This window comes from Mesoplodon mirus, assembly GCF_964341445.2.
Source record: "Mesoplodon mirus genome assembly, chromosome: 3".
Classification (NCBI taxonomy): Eukaryota; Metazoa; Chordata; class Mammalia; order Artiodactyla; family Ziphiidae; genus Mesoplodon; species Mesoplodon mirus.
The window spans coordinates 123,101,340-123,107,976 of NC_138978.1; positions in this window are offsets into that span (position 1 = coordinate 123,101,340).

A 6,637-nucleotide genomic window follows, 5' to 3' on the forward strand; every position below is an offset into this window, starting at 1 on the left:
GAGGGCCTAGATGCTCTCGGAAGAACAGCCACTTTTTTTTTTTTTTTTTTTTTTTTTTGCGGTACGCGGGCCTCTCACTGTTGTGGCCTCTCCCGTTGCGGAGCACAGGCTCCGGACGCGCAGGCTCAGCAGCCATGGCTCACGGGCCCAACCGCTCTGCGGCACGTGGGATCTTCCCGGACCGGGGCACGAACCCGCGTCACCTGCATCGGCAGGCGGACTCTCAACCACTGCGCCACCAGGGAAGCCCAGAACAGCCACTTTTGAGGGCTCCATACAGGGGCCCCTCAAAGCCTCAAAAGGCAGGGCACATTGTTGCTCTCCTTTGACCCACCTAGGTCTAATTGCCACCTCCTTGCAACCTGGGGCCCATTAAAGAAATTGTCAGCATTCCTGCCCTGTGCCCTGAGCCCTGCAAGGGTTTTGAGGGGGCAGTGTTGGAGTGAGGGCACTGGGGCATCAGCTCAGTTTTCATAGCACAAGTCCAGCCCACGGCCCCTCCCCTGGGACCAGCCCACAGCTCACATTACTCTGTGGGCTTCATCCTCAGCGGATGAAGAGGGCCCATTCCTGGGAGGCCACCGCCCCCAACTCCTCCCTCTCTTCTTCCCCACCAGTCTCAGCCCCAAACATCCCATTGTCCCATCCACTTCCTTTTCAGGTCCCGTAAAGGTCTGGACAGATCTCGGAGACTATTGGGATTCCCTCTGTGCCCCCAGGAAGAAAGAGATTGGGAGAGGCAGTGGTTAGAAAAGGAGCAGAGAAACACATGTGCCATCCAAATGGCCCAACCAGAGGCTGAGAGAGAGACAGGAGGCAGAGGGCCCAGGCTACAATCAGGGTCCCAGCACACCAATTTCCAAAAGGGCACCTTGCTTTTTCCTGAGTAATCCATAGCTCCCCAGGGGCAGAATGGCCCCTCTCTTCTGCATACCCCCCCCCAAGATTGGGCTGTATTAGCTTCTGTTCTAAGGCAGAAGCAGAAACACAAAGACAGAAGCTTGGAAAGGAGTGGGAAGAGGTGAGACAAGGACCCAGAGAAGCCCAGAGATTGCTTCTGAGAGGAGGTACAGCCCAACCCCAGAACATCGCGGAGAGGGACAGGCCAAGGATGTGGTCCATCTACTCTTCCTCCAAAGTGCCCTTCACAGCAACTCTGCACAACGCCTGTAGGCTCTCCCCTCACCTGCCTGGACCTACCCCCAACCCCTCTCCCCAGGCCTCCCAGGCTCAGGTTCAAGCTCCCCATTTCCCCTCCAGGGCCCCGGGTCTGCAGCTTGACCCTTTCTAAGCCCTCACACACAGAGTCAGCAGGCTCCTGAGCCCCTCTCCCAAGTCCCCCTGTAGACCCAGGCTCACCCCTGCAACATCCATGGAGTGAGAAGCAGCCCTTGGAGTGGCCATGTAGAGAAAACCTCAGAGGAAATGGTCTGGGAGCAGGAAGGCCATGGGATAAAAAACGCCATGCTTACAGAGGATGGACAGAGGCACAGGGCACACACAGTCACAGAGAAGTCAGGGAGCCCCAGCAGCTGCTGCCCTTCCACCAGCTCTCAGTGAAGGTTTGGGGTTGGAGGGCCCCCAGGTGAGGCCCTGGCTTGGACGACAAGAGTGGTGGAGCTTAGAGGTGGTGTGATGGGAGAAATTACGTTGAGACAACGAAGGGTTACAGTTAGTTTTAGAGAGAAAGATAAGATCCATGTGTGGGGTTCAGTTTCAGGAACGGGATTGGGGTTTAAGGACTGAGCTCCAGATCAAGGCTAGTGGACAAGAGCTTCTGACACGTGAGACCCAGAGATTCCCTGGGTCTTGGCTCAGGCTTCCCAAGCCACAGTGATTCCTGCTGGTCCACTTCAGAAGAAGGAGGACCCTAGGAGGGAGCCTGGATATGCCCAGCTCTCTCCCAGCAGGTGATGATATCCTGGAGCTGACCCAGACTCATAGGATCAAACAGCCCTGAAATGGTCCCCATCCCTAAAAGGAGTGGCCTAACCTACTTTATCAGCAAAGCGTCTTAGCAAAGGGAGGCTGATTAAATGTCATAAACTGAACTGTTATCAAGGGAACAGTGGAAGAAAGAAGAATTTGCTTGTAAAGAGTATGTGAATTCCTGATGACAAACCTGAAGAAGAATTAAGATACCCTGAAGATAAAAGATATTGCACCTGGCTGAGATCAACCATATCCTTCATTCATTCAACAAACCAGCGGGGCCTTGTGCTAGGCCCTGGGGAAGCAGCGGTTAACAAAACTCTATCTTCTAGAGTGCCCAGTCTGGAGGGGGAGACAGACGAGGGAAGGGGCACCAACCCCTCGTCACAGGCTGCTGAGCTATGGTGATATTTGGCAAGCCCCCTGGCCTGGTGGAAATGACCTTTAAACGGCTATCTGAAGGATAACTAAGGATGTGTCAGGCAGGACTGAGAGTGGAGAGAGGTGGCCCGAAGAGTATCTCAGTCCTTGAAAAATAAACCAGGGCCCTGCCAGACACGGCAGAGAAGAGAGTGAAGTCAGGATAGACAGCTGATGGGTATTTTTGGACTGAGGAGGGAAGATCCTTGAGAACTGAACCTCTGGGACCTCCTGAGTGCTCACTGGGGTCAGAGCCAGACCCTCAGGATAAACTAGGCAGCTAAGATTGATCATCCCGAACTGTGTATGTTTGGATGTGGAGAGAAGGACCTTGTGATGGATTAATCCACGTGTCCAATGGGACTTTGACCTTTGAATTTATAGAAATAAAATTTGCCTTGGGGCTTCACTGGTGGCGCAGTGGTTGAGAGTCTGCCTGCCGATGCAGGGGACACAGGTTCGTGCCCCGGTCCGGGAGGATCCCTCATGCCGCGGAGCGGCTGGGCCCGTGAGCCATGGCCGCTGAGCCTGCGTGTCCAGAACCTGTGCTCCGCAACGGGAGAGGCCACGACAGTGAGAGGCCCACGTACCGCAAAAAAAAAAAAAAAAAAAAAAAAAAATTGCCTTGCATTCTGCCATCTGGATCCCCCAACACATATCCACAGAAGGGAGCTGTGGTCCCCCTTGGCCCCTGGGGCAGCCCCAGGCCTGCCTGGCCTTCTTGGACGTTTCCAGGGAAGGTGTGTGGAGCTGGCAGGTAGCAGAGCAAAGCTGAGTGTGTGTCTGCTTCAACGCCTTCCCCACTAAGTCCTTCCAGCCAGGCCTCACTCTGCTCTTCCTGTTTGTTTCTTGTTTCCTGGACACTGGTCAGAGGGGAAGGTGGTACCAGAGGGGGTGGGGCTCAGAGGCAACACAGCTTAGCCAAGGCTGCCTGAGACAGTGGGAGTGTTGTGTCAGGAGAGCAACATGACCAGCCCAGGGGACAAAGTGGAATGTTCCTCAATTTCCCCCACTTCCTCCCTCCAACTCACCCTTCTCTCCCCCCACCAAATGCTCAGAACAGCATCATGTTCCAGAACTTCGGACACTTCCCCACATGGGGTCGGGCCACACAGCAGCTTGGGTAGGAGATCCCTGAACAAGTGTCAGGAAGAAAACTTATGTGATCCCAAAGAGCAGAACTAGGGCCCCACAAAGGATGCTCAGGAAGACACGTATTGACTCAACATTAAGAACTTTCTGAGCATCAGGGCTGATCTGAGACAATTTGCGTTTGGCCTTATGAGGTAATGAGCACCCCATCACTTAGGGTGTGCAAACTCAGACTGTCCAACCATTGGATTCGTTTACAAAGGAGATTCAAGGACCAGAGAGTCTTGGAGGTCCTTTCCAGCCTTGACATTCTAAAATTTGGTGCTCACCCCCACTAGCCTGGGGACAAACAGTCTTTCCCCAGGAGCCATGCAAAAATGCACATGAGCTCTGGGCAGTTTCTCTGACTCTCCACTCCCACCCACTCCCTTGACTCCTCTTTCCAGGAGTCTCCTGAGAAAGTCACCCAAAATCTCAACCCTATTCCTGTCCCAGCCTCGAAGTCATCAAAGGGCAGGGAGGTGATGACTACCTCGCTCCCAAGAGGACATGGAAAATGCAGGAAGAACGCAGAGCTGGGAGGCTGGGAGCTTTGGGAGCTAAGGCAGAGGGAAAGTCTAAGCTATTTAAAGCCAGTCAAATCAAGAATAACTTAGCCCTTTCTGGGACTCTAGATTTCTGTGATGTTGGACATGAGCTTCTTCCAGGTAACCTTGGTGTGATTTGCCAGGATATCTCTCAGAGTGTGGGAGGGGGAGGGAAAGGGGGGCAGGTCACCTTGGCAGCAGCCTAGAATTGGAGAGAGACCTCTGGTCTGGAGTGACCCATCCCCTCCCCAGCAGTCCTCTCCGAGGCCCCAAGCTCCCCAGAAGCATCAGTGGGGTTGGATGAATGAGAAAACAGAGTGAGGCGCTCCATGGCCTCAACACCCAGACTTCTTGTCTAAGACTAAAGCGTCTCCCCTCCACTGTCACCTCAACAGCTGCCACTCTTCCTCACCCCAAAAGCCCTGATTGGCTTTGAAATCTCCTGAGCCCCTTTCATTCGAGCTTAATAAGAGTGATTTTTACTGAAACCAGTTAATGCCCAGTGGGGGGCCAGAGTCATTGACAAGGGATGCTGAGGCTTTCAGGGGTATTGGAAGACATCCCAGGACCCCACTGAGTCAGGGACAGCCTGGCTGGGCCACCAGTGTGGGCTGCTGAGTCACGCCCAACTGGTGCTGCTTCTCCAACAGGTGCAAAGGTTCTGAGACTGCCTCCAAGCCCCAGTGCAGCGTGACAGGCAACAGGCACACATGGGCAGGGAGAGCATGGAGCCCAGCCAGGAGCTGGGGCATACGTTCCCAGGAGGCTGCTGCCTGAAGACCTGACTCAGTGCTCCAAGGTGGCACCCAGCCACTGGATAGTCCAGGCTGCACCAGCCCAGTTTGACACTGAAAGGACCAAAAGACCCAAGGAACTGGGAAGGGAGCTGGGAAGTCAATCAGGTACACATACGACAAAGTTAGTAGCTTGGGCACTTTTTATTTTTTTATTTTTTGAAAGCTTCTAATATCCTTACATCAACAAAGACAATGTACCAAACGGCACTTCTTACTTATCTCCGGATTTCCCCAACACTGCTCTACAGCTTGGAATCTCGCAGCTTCCTAGATACCCCGAAGATGATTCAGCAGCTTGGAGGGGTGCACAGAGTTTATTTCTACCCTTGAGCCCTAAGAGGGAAAGTTGAATCCATCCCTAGGAGAAAACACTGCCCACCCAAAAGTCCAACCTCTAGCAACAAGTCTGAGGCTGGTTGTTCCTGAGCAGGGCAGGTGGGGGCAGCTGGGGGGAGGTCCACGTCTTGGCCTGTACTCCAAGGGAGCTTGTTCCTCTCAGCCCTGAGATGGATGACATCAGTAGGAAGCTGGGCAAACTCCAGGCACCTGAGGTCCTTTCTGGCTTTCCTGGGAAGAGGGTCCCCTGAAACAAGTAAAGTCTCACTCCTTGGTCCCTGCAGGTATTCTTAATCGTGCAATAGGAATGCTTAGAGAGAACCTAAGCAAGTATGCCAGCTGCCTCAGTGGCACTGCCATGTCTTCTCTCCCATCCCAGGCTGGGTACCACATCTTCCCAAGATCCCTAGGGAGGAAGGGATTAACTTCTTTAGGTACGAGGTATGCACTTAGGGGTATGGAGCAGGGAAAGTGAGAAAGTCTCTTCCCCTAGCAGCTGGTGGGGCTGCCCACCTGGTTTGGGGGAAAAGGGGGCCACAGACTTCTGTAGTGGGGAAGGTGAGGAAGGTGCCTGGGGAAGCTGCAGTTGTCCTGAGGCAGAGGAAGCACAGGAAGCAGCTTGCCCACTCTCCCTGGGCCCTGTGAAAAGAGGACTCTTGCCGGAGGTCCTTGTAACCTGGCATTGTAAACATTGGGGACGCACCCAGCAGCTATCCTCTGCCTTGTCTTAGTGCAGAACCCACCGAAGGAGACAAGACTCGGCTTTGGATTTGAGAAATGAAACCGAGGGGGAAGGAGGCTGCCATAGTGATGGGAGCCGGATGGAGGTCCTTTCCCCTCAAAGGTATACAAAAATGGGGGAAATGGCTCCATCCTGGAAAGTTAGCACACAGCCCAAAATGGGAGCCTGATCATCCAGGTCCTTCCAAATAGGGTGAGACTCTTCTAAAGCTACAAGAAATTTTGTGGGAAGCAGCACGGGGGCAGTGGGAAGCAAGAGCAGACTGACTGACACTGATGAGAAGCTTCTGTGGAGATGGAAACAGGTCTGCTGATTCACTGAGAACTGACTTCACTAGAATGTACCTAGCACATGGTAGGCACTCAGAGGTACTTGGATGAGTAAATGAATGAATGAAGAATATTTGGGGGGAAAGCGAGGCAAGCTAACACAGATTTTATCTTTGGGGATAAAGCTTTGGAGAGCCTCACTTGTTGGAGAAAGGTGGACTAAGGAGAGCCGGCCACTTGAGTGGGGTGGGGGGCTGTGTTTGGGTGAGGGTGCCAGCCTGGCAGGTTGAGACGTTGGGCCCTGGTCATGCCCCGATGGAGGATGGAGTGGGTGCCTATGTCGTGACACTGCCTGGCATTGAAAGGGCTCTGGCATGACAGGGTTGAGACAGGAGTGTGAGCCACAGGTTCAAACATCACCCTCTCCACATTCATTATCTGAGTCACAGGCGCGCAACTGGT